Below are 16,873 nucleotides of genomic sequence, written 5' to 3'. Positions count from 1 at the left end.
GTGTTCCTCCAGCAGCTCTGGGCCCTTGTTCTTCCCCCAGGACGTGGTTCTCATTTGCCAGTTGCCATGCAAACACCCGCAAAAGGGCGCACTGGGGCTTGGAGAGCTTTTGTGCAGTGAAATGGTTTTGGGCGATACGGTGGGGTTGGAATGTAAGATCCCCAGCCAGGCTCTGCCTGCAAGGTGGTGGGTGGTTTTGGGAAGGGGTAAATAGAGACTGCAGCCTCACAGGGCTAAATGTAACGCTGAGCTTGTCTGTTGTGCCACCAGCTGCTTGGACTCTGCTGAAGGAAGAAGGGTGATAGAGAAGTATGAAGAAATGATCCAGCTGCTCGACAGGTAAGTGGTGGCTCAGGCACGACTGTAACTATATGAAAAAAAGCCAAACCTTATAGAATCATAGAATTGTTTTGGTTGGAAGAGACCCTCATGTCCATCCATTAACACAACCCTGGCACTGCCCCGTGTCCCTGAGAACCTCGTCTCCACGTCTGTCCACCCCTCCAGGGATGATGACTCCACCACTGCCCTCGCAGCCTGTTCCAATGCCCGACAGCCCTTTGGGGAAGAAATGTTTCCTAATATCCAGTCTGAACCTCCCCTGGTGCAACTTGAGGCCATTTCCTTCTCCTTCTCTAAACCACCTTTCAGCACATTTGCAAGCCCAGGGCCTGAGAATGTCTCTTTCTAAGCCAGAAGGAATTTTGTGATGAGAGAGGAGGAGGAATCCTTTGCTACACACCACAGTCTTTCTGTGATATCTTGAAATGAGAAGTTTGCATGGGAGGGACAGGGGCTGTGCAGCCCAGCAGAAATGTTGGAACGAGATTCTTTTGGATGTAGGAGATGCTGTGGTAGAAAACCTGAGCTGACCAGAAGTCTCAATCCACTTGTGCCCATTCACAGTGTACTTACCGTGGCTGTAATGTGTGTATTCCACAAGTGGGAGTGGGATTCGTTGCACCTCACTTAATATCTTAATGTTTGATGCTAAAACTGAACTGATTGCTCTGAGCTTTTGAATGTTTGTCCCCAAATTTGAATCCTCTGCTAAGAATGGTACTTGGGGGATCTTTGTTTTCCTGACTTGATGCTGTCACTGGTTTTCAGGTGTTTGTCTTTGAAGCCAAGATCTTTATGGAGGTGGTGTGGGTGGGTTTTAAATATTCCTTGATGTTCTTCAGCCCTCAGAAGTGGACTTGGCTTTTATTTGGTTCTATGTCTTGGTGTGCGGGCTTGGCAGCTACGTGGTGGATGTTTTAATTTGTTTGTTTGTTTTCCGGCAGGTATCAGGAGAAGCTCTATGCAGACTGGTCCCAGACAGTCTCTGAAAAATCACAGTACAACCTTACTCAACCGCTTATCCGGCGAGATCCAGAAACCAAACTGATCACGGTTAATTTTGATCCCCAGGTAAGAACTAGCTTTCCTGTCTGCTGGAGGGCACGTCTCCAAGCTGTGCCCCACCGTGCATGGCAAGTCTGGTGGGATCGCTACTAGATCTGTTCTGCTGAGGTCCCTGGAGCATCTGTTATGGGTGACATGAATTAACCATCCCCTTTGTGGGCTCTGTCTCCTGGTAAAATATCAGGATTACAGTTTAAGCAGCGCAGATTGTAATTAAAGCCAGAAAGTCTGTGAGTAGCCAGATGTTAACTGGTGTCAACATCTCCAGAGCAGGTTGGTTTGACGCTGGTGTGGGGAGCGTAGGAGCATCATCCTACAGACGTGGGTTCGTGTTATGTTTACCTGAAATCTGAGCTTCCTGAAAGGGTATAAAAATCCCAGGAAAGGTTTGTTTTGTTACTTCAGTGTTGTGGCTGTTGGATTTCCTTAATTGTGGTGCAGGAGGCTTCCAGTAGGTCTCTGTTCCCTAGGGCTGCCCTCTCCAGCACAGGGAGGCCTGACCATCCCCCTGCCCAAAGCAGAGGCAGGGTCCAAGCCAGCAGAGTGCAGAGGTGGATTCAAAGGTTCTGGGGCCTGATGAGAGCTGGGGCCTCTCAAATGTGAAATGCCATTTGCTGCGGAGGTGCTGAATCTCAGGGGCCTGGGAAAACATCAAACACTTCCCCCTTTCCCTGGGACTTGCTGCTGTTAGAGAAAAGTGTTGAGGTTCCAGAGCTCATTCCAGCTTGGCTCTCAGACAAAGGATTTGTCCAGCTCCTTGGAATCTCCTTGCTAAGGTGGGAAGCAAATGGCCCCAGGGGATGTTTTCCACCCTTCACCCTGGTGCCAGGGTTTGGAGCCTGTGACGTGCTGAGCATGTTCTCAGCTCCAGTCTCTGAGTGCTTCTGCGCTGCTCTCAGCTTTCCATACTGAGGACTGCCTCATGTCCTCAGGTGCCTGCTTAGCAGCCCCTTCATGCCCTTCAGAGAAGATAGGAGCACCTCATTTTGCCTAAAGGGAGGATGTATTTGCAACCCTTCAACATTAAAGAATCTTCCAGAGCTCACCTTCCATGGAGGAGAGGGAAAGAGGGTAAGACATCCTTGACACCATGGTGGGGATGTCTCAGACATTCCAGTGCATAAAAGGGAGGGGAGTTTGGTTCTATCTCACTTGGCCTCCTGCTCCCTCAATCCCCTGCTTTTCCCTTCCTCCCATCCCATCCTCTTCCATCCACCTCCTCAAACTGCTCCCTTCACCCTTCTGCGCTCCGTCTTTCTTTCCTCTTCTTGTCATTGTGGACATAGTCACTTTAGTATTGTAGATACTCCTCACCCCTGCCATTGCCCATACAATATACTGAATTTCTGTCACCCAGCCAAAATGTGCAGTTTCAGGAGCATTTTCCCTCTCACAAGCCACTAAACTGAGCAAAGATTTTTTTTTTTGTCTTAGAAGTGATATATTGCGTTGGAAGACCTTGCTGCTCCGTTTGTTGCAGGGACTCACTTCTACTTGGGTTTATAGTTTAATAACCCACTCAATCCCGTTCCATCACAACTCAAAGATGCTTTTGGTTGTGCCTCCTCCTGCAGGCACAGTATTGCTGAAAGACTGTATTGATGAGGATAGCTGAGAAGACCAGAGATCATCATGGCTTTTAGAGGCTGCACAGGGTTTGCTGGCTGGGTAGTTAACAGAGCTATATGTCTTTGATTGGGAAGCAAATCAGAGGCAAAGATCAATGGGAGGGAGATGGTCTGGACTAGGAGGTGTCCAGGCCCTTCTCAGAGCGTACTGCTTTGTGAATAAAACAGCAGGAACCCCCTAAGATCCCCAGAATTGACGGGAGGGTGTCTACCAGGTGAATGGGGAGGATTGTCTCACATTCAGCTCTCTGCCTTGTTTCTGCAGCTGGTGTCGGTGCTGAGGGAGCTGAGCTACCTGTCTGGCAGCCGCCTGGGAGCCATCCCACCCACGGCAGCAGAAATCTATTCCTCCAAGGAGTCATACCGGCAGCTGGCGGCCAACTTGGAGCTGATGGTGAACAGATACAACAAGGTCCTGAAGACAGTCCTGGAGGTCGAATACCCTCTCATACAGGAGCAGCTGTGGGATATTAACTTGAAGCTGAAGAAGGCAGAAGAAACACTCAACTGGAAGATGGAGGGTGAGCTAGCTCTGTGTTAGGGCAAAAGAGGCCGTACAGGATTTCACAGAATCCCAGACTGGTGAGGGCTGAAGAGACCTCTGGAGATCTCCCAGTCCAAGCCCTGCTCACGCAGGGTCACAGAGCAGATCACACAGGTGGGTCCAGGCGGGTTTCAATGTCTCAGAGAAGGAGACTCCACACCCGCTCTGGGCAGCCTGGGCCGGGCTCTGGCACCTCCCAGCAAACAAGTTTCTGCTCATGTTCAGATGGAGCCTCCTGTGTTTCAGTCTGTACCCGTTGCCCCTCACCCTGGTGCTGGGCACCACTGAACAGAGTCTGGTCCATCCTCTGACAGCCACCCTGAGATATTGATCCATTGATCAGATCCCTCTCAGCTTCTCTTCTCCAGCTCAACAGCCCCAGCTCTCTCAGCCTTTCCTCAGAAGAAAAATGCTCTAGACCCCTCAGCATCTTGGTAGCCACCGCTGGGCTCTCCCCAGTAATTCCTTGTCCTTCTTAAACTGGGGTGCCCAGAACTGGACACACCACTCAGATGGGGCCTCACGAGTGCAGAGCAGAGGGGGAGGATTCACCTCCCTCGACCTGCTGGCCACACTCCTACTCACGCAGCCCAGGTACCATCAACCTTCTTGGCCACAGGGCACATTGCTCATGGTTAACCTGCTCACTTGGGTCTCATCAGATTCCTCCCATGTCCCCAGCCTCCATCGCCTGGTTCCCAGTGACAGTTCACAGCAGGGCAGGGGACTCTCCAGCAGAGCCAGCACTGGGGAGACAAAGGGCAGCCCCCAGCCTGCCTGCTCCTTCCCATCTTACCTTGATCTGCTTGGGCTGGGGACAGGATCCTGATCCCTTCAGCTTCCCTCTGGGCTTTTGGGGAAGAGAGGCTGCCCTGTAAGCAGTGATGCTGAGGAAACGGCAAGATTGGGGTTTGTGAGAGCTGGCAAGGCTGGGGTTGAAGAGTCTGCTCCCTGCCCGTGCCAGCCCAAGTGACCCACTGTGTGGTCATGTCCCTGTGTCCCCAAGGCACTGCTTTCTCCCTGAGTTGTGCAGGGACTGGGACCCCTTGGCCCAGCCATCTGGCTTGGGACAGACTTCTCCCGGTGGGGGCCAGGGCCACCTCGTTATCCTTTCCAGCCAGATGAAATACTGTGGTTAGTGGTGAGGTTTGTGCACCGTGACTTTGGGATGATTTAACCAGTGTTCTTGCTTGATCAGTTTTAACTGCAAAGCAGAATGGAGGAAGACAATTTGTTTCCTCTTGGTGAAAGCAAACTGCTCGCTGTTGGAATATATATTTCTGTCATCAGGCTTGTGGTATGAACAGGAACAAGTGTCCTCCCTTGGGAACTTGCAAAGCAGAATTCCTCATGCTGAAAAACTCTTTCTCCATTGCACAACAAAGATGAAGGGACTTTCCTGCAGATGAAGTTCCCTGAATCTAAATGCAGCCCTCGCTGGTACCTTGGGCTGTCACAGCCTGTGTTTGTGGGGCTGTGGGTCCCTGCTCTAGTGACAGTGGCAGGAACACTCAGCCTGTTGTCCTTGTTCTCTCTCTGGTAGCAGATTAAATCTGGGTACGGGAAAGGGGGAAGTGTCAGACGTCCCCACGGTGCTGGTGCTCCTGGCAGAAAACAGAGGCTGCAGCTGTACCATGGATTGTTGGGGTAGGAGGGAGCTAGAAGTGACTCTTTTGGTTGAGGTGGTAAGTCTCTTGTGTTAATGATGGGTGAGAAATACATGAAACCGTGGGGGAAAAGTCTTATGGAGAGTGCACAAGAGCTTGGCCATGCAGCTCTGAAAAAAAGTAGTCAGTCATCTCATTTTTTACCAGGTGTCTGGGATCACATCTCCATGGTGATGGATGATGTCCATGACCTCGAGCAGAGGATACAGAAAGCCAAAAACAATGTTGAGGAGATCCAGACCATCGTGGGATCGTGGGCGTCGCCCATATTTGTGAGAAGAGGTTGTAAAAGAGAATCGCTGCTGAGCCTGGAGGACTGTCAGGACCGCCTGGAACGGCGTTACAGCCTTGTCCGAGAGTCAGGGCAGAGGATTCATCTGCTGGTGAAGGTGAGGGGGGACCTTCTCCAGGGGTTTGTTGACTCTTCATAGGCTCTGGGTGTCTCTCCGCTCTGGTGAAAATGTCCAGAGCTGCTTCACCTTAAAATTAACTCCCTTAACTCATTTGAAAAACTTACCTGTTGTTGATTAAGGAATACTTTGATGGGTGAGCTGGTACAGCTGAGTGTGCGGGGCTGCTGACCAGGCACCGAGTTTGGAGCAGGAGTGGGAGCCGATGCAGCCCAGTCTGGCTCCCAGTCCTGGTTCTTGTGAAGCCACTAGAGGGGAGTCGTGCATCAGGCTTTGGGATCCTGCTCAGAGGAAAAACTCCTCCGAAATATTCACCTTAAAATGGAGAGGCAGCTGGCTGTGGCTGACCTTTCTGCTTTAGGCTTGTTGTTCCTCTGTGGGAGCAGGAGGTGACGCTGTCAGTCCAGGGAGAAGCTGAGTAACAAGAAAAAAGCTGCTGTCTGAACCCTGGGTCTTTTCCAGTGGCTTTGCCAGAGCTGAGAGTCCTCTTTGCAGAGCAGGAGAAAGCCCAAATCTCTGCGCCTCACCTGCCCAGAGGTTTTAGCGTGTCAGGGACAGCACCTTGGCTGGAAGGCAGATGGATTTTAGGTCCAGCCCACTCCTGAGGGTCGCCATCTGGCCTTGGACTCTGGAGAGACTGGGCTGACCCTCTCTGGGACACTGAGCCCTTGTTGCTCACCTTACTTCACTGTCTGCACTCGGCCTTGGGCTTCTGACCCACTTCTGTACCCTCTGAACCCACGGCGAGGATTTTACTATGCCCACGTTGTCCTGCTGCTACAGCTGTGACAGGCTCAACCACCTCCAGCTACACCCAAAAGATGGGAACACTTCCTAAATTGACCGGAGAGAACATGGGGCTGTGGCCAAGGCAGAAGGGCTGGCACCGCTGCTCTGGTGGCTCACAGGGCAGGACCAACTGCAAAGCAGCATGAAGGTCCGGGGGAGGGAAAGGCACCGTGGCCCAAAATAGGATGTCCCCATGCCTCTGTCCTGCTGTGCTGGTCAAACCTGGAGGAACAGCAGCAAAGGGGCCAAGAGCTGGTCTGCTGTGTTTCCCTTGGGTGTTCAGGTCTTCTTTTGAGCAGGTGAGTCTTGAGGCTGCTGAGAGAAGAGCAGAGAGAGTTTGGGTACGTGCACCCACAAGCACAGGCAGGACAGTGAGATGCTGGCTTGCATTGCCCTTTTGCACCAGGATGAGGCCTCTGGAGGAAAGGTTCAGTAGAACACCAGTGACAAGGGGGCATTGTCAAATACAAGGGCATGGGACGGTGAAGAGGGGGTGGTGCTTTCAAATGGGCATTCCCATAGTGTTCAGTCCTGTGAAGTTCCCCTTTCTCTTGTGTCAGCAAAATGTGGAGGTGAGTCTGCAAGGCACCAGAGCCCTGGCTTGCTCTGTTAACAGTTTAATCACTCAGCGTTGATGTGTAAAGTTGGGGAGCAGCAACTCTGGGTTGACTCAAGCCCAATTGGCAATGCCACTCTATCTTGAGGAGGCTGAGGCCAGACCTTCTTGCTCTCTGCAACTGTCTGAAAGGAGGTTGGAGCATGGAGGGGGTTGGTCTCTTCTCCCAAGTAGTAAGAGATAGGATGAGAGGAAGTGGCCTCAAGTTGCACCAAGGAAAGTTCAGATTGGATATTAGGAAAAAATAATTCACAGAGAGGATTGTGAAGCTTTGGAATAGGCTGCCCAGAGCAGTGGTGGAGTCACATCCCTGGAGGTGTTAACAAATGTACAGATGGGGTTCTTAGGGACATGGGTTAGTGGTGGAGTTAGGTTATGGTTGGATTCGATGATCTTGAGGGTCTCTTCCAACCAGAAGGATTCTATGATCTCATGTGTGCCAAGCTGCCATGCCACTGGGAATGGCACCCTCTCCTGTGTCCCCAGAGATGAAATACAGCCAGCTTTGAACCCCTGGCAGCAGACTGCAAGCTGGACCTTACGTTTTTTTTGAGCCCGTGCCTGTGTTGAGAGCCCCTGGCAGGCTTAGGAGAAAGAGCCCTCAGAGGGCATAGCAAGGCCGGAACAGGATCACGGCAGAGCCTGGGAGGTGCAGGGGATGGATACCCAGGCTGGTCTTGTGGGTGTGGAAGAGGAGACGCAAGAAGGATGGGGCCATTCTGTGGCCTAGAAAACCGTGAATTTCCTGACTGTGAACTTGCCTGGAGGTAAGGAACGCAATAAGCTGAGAAGGGAGGCTGTAAGCCAACCCTTTGTCTTCTGATCCCAACCTTTAACTATTTTCACTTGGTTTATTTAAAAACCCTTTTCTGAATTTTAAAGTTCTCTTGTTTTGAGATGACCATTTGTAGGGCAGAGGTGTAAGCAGTCCACTTGGAAGGACTCATCCACCCAAGGTAACATTATACAGGCCACAAGGACTGAGGCTTCATGCATTGGGATGAGCCTTTGGCCCAGGTCTGCAAAGCACCCTTGAGCCCTTTGGCCTCAGAGAAGAGGGAGGAGAAGGTTGCAGGGCTGCTAAGTCTCTCACGCACTCCATTTTTACCTTGTGATTATTTTGAGTTGCTTCAGATGACAAAGCAGCCCTTGACAGAAGGAGAAAATTGTGGCCATGCTACCAGCAGCAACATCCGTCTGTCTGGTTTCTCTCCCCCCGCAGGGCTGGTACCTGTGTGCTCATTGCCATGAGTCCTCAGCTGTGGGCAGCTCTTGTAGGACAGACTCAGCCCCGCTGTATTTCAAAGTGTCGTCTTTTTCTTCCAGGAAAACCAGAGCCTCTTACTTGCAGACCCAGCATCTGACATCTGGAAGGCCTATGTGGATGACGTGGATGAGATAGTTCTGGATGGATTCTTCACTGCCATTGAGTGCTCACTCAAGTACCTCCTCGAAAACACAGGTAACTGCTGGTTCCTCAGCTCTGGCCGTGATACCATCTTCAGTCTCACCAAAAGGAAGTTTCTGTTTTGTGCTTTGACTTGTGGTGGTCTTTCTACTCTGCCTCTTGCATTGTCTACAGCAAGTGCTGGAGGAGCCTCCAGACTCAGAGGGTAACTCTGTCCCCTGGTCACTGGAGCAAAGCCTTGCTCAAGGGAAGGGACAGAGATGACTGTGCACCATTTGCTGGGATTTGTGAACAGACAAAATTGAGGCATCATTCCAAGTCTGTTCTTGGGCATCAGCCATCTCCTGACCTCCCATGCACAAAGCATCAAGGTGACACAACCTTTCGTTTGTGGAGAGTCTCAAGAGTTGGTTCTGTGGATGAAAGACATGAAAGAAAAACCTCCATCGCTGAGGAGTGAGGAGAGGGGTCACCAAACCAGAGCTCCTGCCTAAGGCTGCCACGGAGGGTCACTCTGCTGAGAGCAGCTGTGTCCAGCTAAAGCACATCTCCAGAACGCTTCCCTCCTGGATGTGGAGGCACACTGAGCTGGAGAATTGCATCCAGTTCCTCACCATCTTGTTAAAAACAAGCACAGAATTTCACATTTGTGGAACCAGTTGGTGTTTTATTTTTTCATGCCTTTCTCCACTAAATTAAAGAGCCTCTTGGTTCCTGTTGTTTTTCTCCTCTTTAAGTACTTATGCGCTGTAATTGTTCAGCTCTCAGACTCCCTTTTGATTAGCTGAAGAGCCTGGTCTCTTTAAGGCTTCCCTCCACAGCATTTTTCCGGTCCTTAAATCACTTGTGTCTCATCTGTTCTCCAGTATCTCCTGTGGGTACCAGAACACCAGCTGGTTTGGCAGCCTCCCCTCTGCGTTGTATGCAGACACAATGTCACTGGACCCAGCGAGTGGGTGTCCCACCTGCCTGGTGTCCCTGTGGGGCATGTGTGTGTCTTGTGGTGGGATGTTAGTGGTGGCTCTAGATCACTTTTCTCCCCTTCAAAAATAACCTGGCACCTCTGTTCTTCCCTACCAGATCCCAAGGCAGGGCTTCCTCCCCTGTTTGAGGTGCAGCTGGATTTGGTGATCCCAGATTTGATATTTCAACCCTCCTTGGACCCTGGCACAAACGATGGCTTCTACGACGTGGTGGAAGGTCTTCTCAACGACATCTACCGGATCTCATCGCTGGTGCCCAGGCTGGCTGAGCACAGCGGCTTCCTCCACTACCGGGTCCGTGGCTGTGGAGCTCCCTCACGCTGTGTGGCAGTGAGGAGGTGCCACGCTGCCCCCGCATCACTGCGAGCTCCTCTCCTCTTCTCTCCAGGCTGACATGGAGGACATGGCTGACCTGGCCAACATGCGCCATGAGCTGATGGGGCGTGTGCAGGCCGTGATGGCGCCCTGCTGTGATTACCGCAGTGCCTTCGACCACTACTCCTACCTGTACGGGGAGGACAGAAAGGAGTTCTTCCGCCAGTTCCTCCTCTACGGGCACATTCTCACTGCGGCAGAAATCGAGGCCCATGCAGAGAACGGGGTCCCTGAGTCACCTCCCACGCTGCAGCAGTTCCGAGAGCAGATTGACTCCTACGAGAAGATCTATGAGGAGGTGAATCGCATCGAGCCCATCAGCATTTTCCAGAGTTGGATGAAAGTTGATGCTCGGCCTTTCAAAGCGTCTCTGCTGAATGTGATTAAACGGTGGAGCTTGGTGTTCAAGCAGCATCTCATGGACCACGTCATGCACAGGTAGGAACCGTTCTACCTCTTCTTCCCAGAACCAAAGTGGGTTTCTCTTGTGTTGGCTGGGCTTTATCACTTCACACTGATAAGCAAAAGGCTAATACAGGAGCAAGAGGAGGGGGCACACACCCCCTGCCAGCTCCATCGCATCTCTGCTAACTTTCATCCCCTCGTCTCTGCTGGGAGCAGCTGGTCCAGCTGAGTGTGTAAAGTGCAAACAGTTCCACGAACTCGGTACCATCGACATCCTGCGAGCTGATGCTCCTACGACCTACTGTGTGGTGTTGGACAGGATGTCTGTTTGTCTGTTCATCCTGGTCCAACTAATCTAATCTCTTCTAGGGCTCTATGCTTATTTTGTTGAATTTGCCATCAGTAAAGCTGCATTAATGCCATGAGATACTTGCTCCGTTTCTAAATGCAGTGCTCTTTTGAGTGCACTCTTTGTAAAAAAAGTAATTTGGGTTGCCTGGCATGAGCAGTCATGGGGAGGCAGTTTCAAGGTTACAAAAAGGAGGAGCTTTGGATGTAAGTTTTGAATTAACATGTGTTCCCTGCTCTGAATAGCTGCTCAGCCGCCTGGTCTCTGCAGGATGATGTGTTAGGTGATTTATTTGAGTAGTAGCAGCTGAAGGATGCCACAGGGCTTGGATGCTTACGAAGAAATATTTACAGACATATGTACTAGTGAAGGCTGCTGCGTGTGGTGGCTGCTGTGATCTCTTGTGTTCTTTTCAGCACGATAATTCCTGTGCAAAGAGGTTTTTGCATAGGTTAGAACAGGCATTTAGGAGTCCTTATTAAGAGCTCCTGACTCAGCAGTTTAGTCTTTAATAGGTGAAGTGTTTAGGGCTATGTTTTGGTCCAGCAGCATCCACAGAATTTAAGCGGGCACTTCAAAAGTAAGCGTTTTGAGAAGGGAAGAATGGAAAGGACCAAAGATCCAGGAGCCCATCAAGCTCTGCTAACAGTGTCCAGCAGCTGGTGAGATCAAGAAGCAGGTAGGGAAACTTCCCCCAAATAGTCTCCTTGTCTCTAACCATTCATACCTGAGGACTTTGAGAGTCATGGGTTGTACCTTTGTATCTAAAGACCTGGATGGATTTTTTTTTCTCCCACAAATGTTCGGTTGCTTTTCTGAACCGCTGTGAATTTTTAACATCTGCATCCTTCTGCAGCAGAGACTTACCCTCTGAAATAAGGCAGCGTGCGAAGAAGAATCCCTGTTTGTTGTAGCTTTACAACCTACCAGGTTCATTTGTTGAATTCTTGTATTGGAAGAGATGACATGAAAACTGTCCTTTCAAATTCACTCTCTTCAGACCACAGACCCGAGCTCACAGGTCTCCCTTATAGAATCATAGGATAGAGTCATAGAATCTGTTTGGTTGGAAGAGACCATCAAGATCACAGAGTCCAACCATAACCTAACTCTGGCACTACCCCATGTCCCTGAGAACCTCATCTATATGTCTATCCAACCCCTCCAGGGATGGTGACTCCACCACTGCCCAGGGCAGCCTGTTCCAAGGCCCGACAGCCATTTCTGTGAATAATTTTTTTCCTAATACCCAATCTGAACCTCCCCTGGAGAAATTTGAGGCCATTTTATCTTATCACTTGCTACCTGAGAGAAGAGACCAACCCCCTCCATGCTCCAACCTCCTTTCAGACAGTTGCAGAGATCAGGTCTCCCCTCATCTCCTGTTCTCCAGGCTGAACAGCCCCAGCTCCCTCAGCTGCTCCTCGTAAGACTTGTGCTCCTCAAATGCCTTTTCTCCAAGCTGTGAAGTCCCAACCCATTTATCCGTTCCTCACAGGAAGCTGTACCACATCTATGGATCCCTGTGAGCATGAACTGTGGTTCTGATGCCCTCAGCATGTTGCCATGTGATGGGCAGAGTTAGCCAGGCCTTTCCCTCTCCGTGCCAGTCCAGCTGCCTGGATGATTCCGGTAGGAACTGCTCTCATTTGGTGCTTTCCTGTTTTGTGTTCTACAGCTTGTCTGACCTGGACGAGTTCATAAAAACTGCTGACAAAGGTTTGAGCAAAAAGGTTGAAAAAGGCGATTATGATGGTTTGGTGGAGATCATGGGGCATCTCCTGGCCGTTAAGGAAAGGCACAGTGTCACCGATGCCATGTTCGAGCCCCTGAAGCAAACCGTCGAACTGCTGAAGACGTATGAGCAAGAGCTGCCGGAGGAAGTCTATAAGCAACTGGAGGTGGGTGAAAAGCTGCGGTGGACACGGCGGTTTGCCAAGTAGCCAGCGTCAAAGAGTATGAGCTTAAGAGCATTGCAGGAATATTTAAAGCCCCACTCCCTGTCATTAGAGGGCCTCAGTGGATAGTATTTTACTATTGTGGGATGTGCCTTAATAGCTCTAAATTTTGGAGTTATATTGAGATTTTTCTTTTAAAGCAGAGATTAAGCCTTTTGTTATGTATGAAAAACATAGAATTGCCTGCTCCAACTCTCAGCGATTACTCTTGAAAAAAATTAATGCATTTTCAAATACATCTGTTAATTAGTTTGAATTATAATTATTTTTAAATAAGCCAGTTCTTGGCAACTGTGGAGATGGGAAGGATAATGTTGGCAGAGGAGTCGCCTTCTCATAGGGCTTCAGTCCTCCACTAGGTCTATAACACCCAATCTGCTTGACCCAAAGGACATCACTGGGAGCACGTTATGAAAGTATTTCAGCACCTTTCCACATCTGGCCCTGATGAATCAATTTTTCTTTGGGGAATTCTTCTCATTTCTGGACAGGGGACCATGAGGTGAAGGTTGGAAAAGCCTGTGGGATGCCCAGCCAGCCTTGGGGAACTGGCAGCAGTCACCATGTTACGGTGGAGGAGCGTGTGGCTGCATACTGATGGATACCCCTTAGTCACGGGGCGTTGTGTGCAGAGGGCTCTGTGTAGGACACCAGGTTTAAGGCAGAGCTTTTTGGGGAGAAGTTCCTCCCTCTGCTGCAGGCTTGGATGGGACCTGAGCGGGGTTTAGCAATCCCCCAGTTTTCTGCTGGTGCAGCCGTGATCCACGGATGGTTGTATCACCAAATCTGACACGGGTAAGGGTCCTAAAGATAACTGGATTCCTACAGACACCCTGAAAAACAGAAGAGCTGCATTAAATGAATGTTTTGGCTGCTACAGCAGCTTCAGTTCAGCATAAAAAATGGTGCTATGGGGAACCCAGCTCTGCTGATTCCTCTGCCCAAGAGCTGCTTGCTTGGTGCCTGTTTGTGCGTGTAGATTTGAACAACTGATTTATTTTTCTGACAGAAGAAATGAGGTATGCAGGGCAGCCATTCAGATGGAGGAGATAACAAAACAGTTTCGTTCTTTCTGGCAAGTGACAGCAACACATAGTTGAATAATTCATTCACTGCTGTACACAGTAGGAAAACCAAAGTAAGTTCCTCCAGGTACCGCTCCCTCCATGGCCATGAAGATGGATGGGCTGGAGCTGATAGTTTGTATGAGAAGGACAAGGAAGCAGCTCCATGTGTGCCCTGCTATGGTCATGGATAGTGATTTCTACAGAGACTGGAACATGAAGTGCCAGAAAGAGACCCCTCAGGAGGGACTGGCCCTGCTCTGGCCGCCTCTGCTGCCTCCAGGTTATTTCGCTTCTTTGCATAGTGTTGGTGCATCTCCATTAGTCTTCTCAACTATGTGCACTGGGATGAAAAGAAGCCCAAAGTCTTTCCTGTAGGCTGGCACAGTACCTGGGGAAGTGGGAGAGCAAAGCTGTGGGACTTGAGGACAGCAGAGCCCTGGCTGGTGTCACTGTCTGGGGTGAGGATTTGGCTCGAGAAGTCTAGTGAGAAGAGAAGAAATCAAATCTCTTTCTAAATAAAATCCCAGGTGCAAAGGGTGGATTGTTAGCAGTGCTGTGCACCAGCAGCTTGGATGCAGTCCTGAGAAAGAAACTGTCTTATTTAGTACTAATATTATACAGGCAGGCTGGAGGGATTTGCCCCAGAAAGCTCTGTAGAAGTCCTTCTGGCATAATATCTTCTGCTCTAAGAGCTGGCTGGAAATTTCCCAGGCTCTGTTTCTTAATTAGCTCTGGGAAGCCGGACGATGTGATGAACTTGCATCCTCAGCCCACCCTCCTGCCCCCAGCCAGCTCTGGGTCCCGCTGGGCTCGGTGTCAGGAGAACTGTGCTCTCTCAACCACTGAGCCATCCTGGGAGCCCAGGATCTGGTCTGGGACCCTTCTTCTGAAGTTATTTAACATGTTTTTGCAATCAGAGCAGTCAGTTTTAAAGTCTCAGTCTTCATTCGTCTTCAAAATTGTGTGATAAGTTTTCAAAATTGTGTGATAAGTTTTATCCCAAATTGTGTTTAGCTTTTGCATCACAACAAAACTTCCTTGCAGTTTTAGGCATGGAATCTGTTGCTTTTCCTGTTCTGTGATTGTCCATAAACAGATCAGTCACATCTTATATCAAATAGCAAATACTGCCTACCGTCATTTAAATTTTGCTTGCAGGAGCTGCCAGAAAAATGGAACAATATAAAGAAGCTGGCGATAGCTGTGAAGCAGCATGTGGCTCCTCTGCAGGCGAACGAAATGACAGTTGTGCGCAAGAGCTGTGCGGCGTTTGATGTTGAGCAACACAGATTCAGAGAGCGATTTCGGAAAGAAGCACCATTCAGGTACAGTGAAATTATAACATCAGAGAAGCCCTGAGGAAGAAAAGCTTCATGGGATCATCTCGGAGTGTCCTGAGGATGTGTTCTTGAACCCTTGCATACATTTCCTACCTGCTCACAGTGTTGTATCTGTTATGCCCTGGGTGTTTTGTCCCTGCAAACACTGTAAGGTGTTAGCAAGAGATTCAATCTGGATGCTGAGTGCACAATATTGCTTAAAGGGGTTGTCAGCAGTGCCATGTGGCTGCACCATCAATGGGTACTATAGATGTATCATGTCTGCTTTGTGTCTCAGAGGCACCATTTGTTTTATGTTTTCTTTAGAAGTTGTTACAATATCACTTATGAAGAATGAACATTTCTTTCTAGGTTTGACACCAAAAAGCCTTATCAACTGCTGGATACAAAGCACATTGAGATTAAACAAATGGAGTCAGCCATGACCTCGATTTATGAATCAGCTGGTCTGTTTGAAGTCATAGTGCCAGACTATAAACAACTGAAGCAGTGCCGAAAGGAGCTGTGTCTTCTCAAAGAGCTCTGGGATATGATCTCCCTTGTGGGCACTTGCCTTGATGACTGGCAGACCACCAAATGGGCGGATATTAACGTGGAAAACATGGATCTGGAGTGTAAAAAGTTTGCAAGAGAGATTCGGAATTTGGATAAGGAGGTGAGGGCGTGGGATGCTTTCACTGGGCTGGACAGCAAGGTGAAGAACATGCTGACGGCCCTGAAAGCTGTGGCAGAACTTCAAAATCCCGCCATTAGGGAAAGGCACTGGAATCAGCTGATGCAGGTGACGGGTGTGAGGTTTGTGATGGACTCGGACACCACGCTGGCTGACCTCCTGAAGCTCAACCTCCATAACTTTGAGGATGAGGTTCGTGGCATTGTGGACAAAGCGGTACGAGAAATGAGTATGGAGAAAGTCCTGAAGGAGCTAAAAATGACTTGGAGCACCATGGAGTTTCAGTATGAGCCTCACCCCCGGACGAACATCCCGTTGCTGAAGTCAGACGAGGAACTCATAGAAACTTTAGAAGACAACCAGGTGCAGCTGCAGAATTTAATGACATCCAAATGTATTGCTTTCTTCTTGGAGGAAGTGTCCATATGGCAGAGGAAGCTGTCCACAACAGATTCCGTCATTTCTCTCTGGTTCGAAGTGCAGCGTACGTGGTCTCACTTGGAGAGCATATTCATAGGCTCAGAAGATATACGGGCACAGCTTCCTAAGGTATGAAATCCCAAATCCTATTTTTCCTGTGTGGAAAGCGTTGAAGAAGAGCCTCCATTACACAGAAGAAGGTTGTCTATATTGCCGTGTTCCCCCAAGCAGGACTGTTCTCTTGCTGCATTGCTTTCTTGGAGGCTCCCTTAATGCTACAGCAGTTTCCCCAGTGTTGCCCCAGGATGTTTTTGTACTGTTGGTTGTGCCTGAACCCTGCTGAGAAACTGTTTTTCCTCCCCTCCACCATTGCACAGCAGATGCAGAGTTCCTGGAGGCTGAGCAGGAGGCTGCTGGCTTCCTTCAGTGGTACAGGCATGTTCCCTCTTTCCTTGGAGGGGAGAAGACGGAGATAATTACTCAGATGGTGCAAATTGTCAAATCAGAGCTGGACCAGGCAGCTTTGCAGTATCCGCTTCCCTGCCTCCAGTGCTGGTGCAGCAGGAGAGCAGCTCTTCTCCCACTTCAGCTTCAGAAAATTGAGCAGAGTTGTCACTGATGCCCTCCTCAGGGTTGTGACCTCCTCAGGGCTGTCTTTGAGTCCAGCTTCCAGTCTTATTCCCTATTCTCTTGATTATTTAGAAAATCTTCCAAGCTTGTTCCTGGCCCCGCTGGACCACTCGCAGCCCTGTGGAGGAACCTGCCTTTCACTCACGAGTGACCCACAGTTGGCTGTGTGACCCCCGTCCCTGTTCACGAGCAGCATCGCTGACA

General features: G+C 49.8%; 1 pseudogene; it reads left to right on the top strand.

Annotated features, from left to right (window-relative positions):
* LOC139826745 (dynein axonemal heavy chain 9-like) overlaps window positions 1–16,873 on the top strand; it is a 74,711-nt pseudogene that overhangs the window by 17,810 nt on the left and 40,028 nt on the right.

Source organism: Patagioenas fasciata, unplaced genomic scaffold (assembly GCF_037038585.1).
Source record: "Patagioenas fasciata isolate bPatFas1 unplaced genomic scaffold, bPatFas1.hap1 Unplaced_14, whole genome shotgun sequence".
NCBI lineage: Eukaryota > Metazoa > Chordata > Aves > Columbiformes > Columbidae > Patagioenas > Patagioenas fasciata.
The sequence above is the reverse complement of the archived record's forward strand: the minus strand, read 5'-3'. Positions and strand labels throughout refer to the sequence as shown.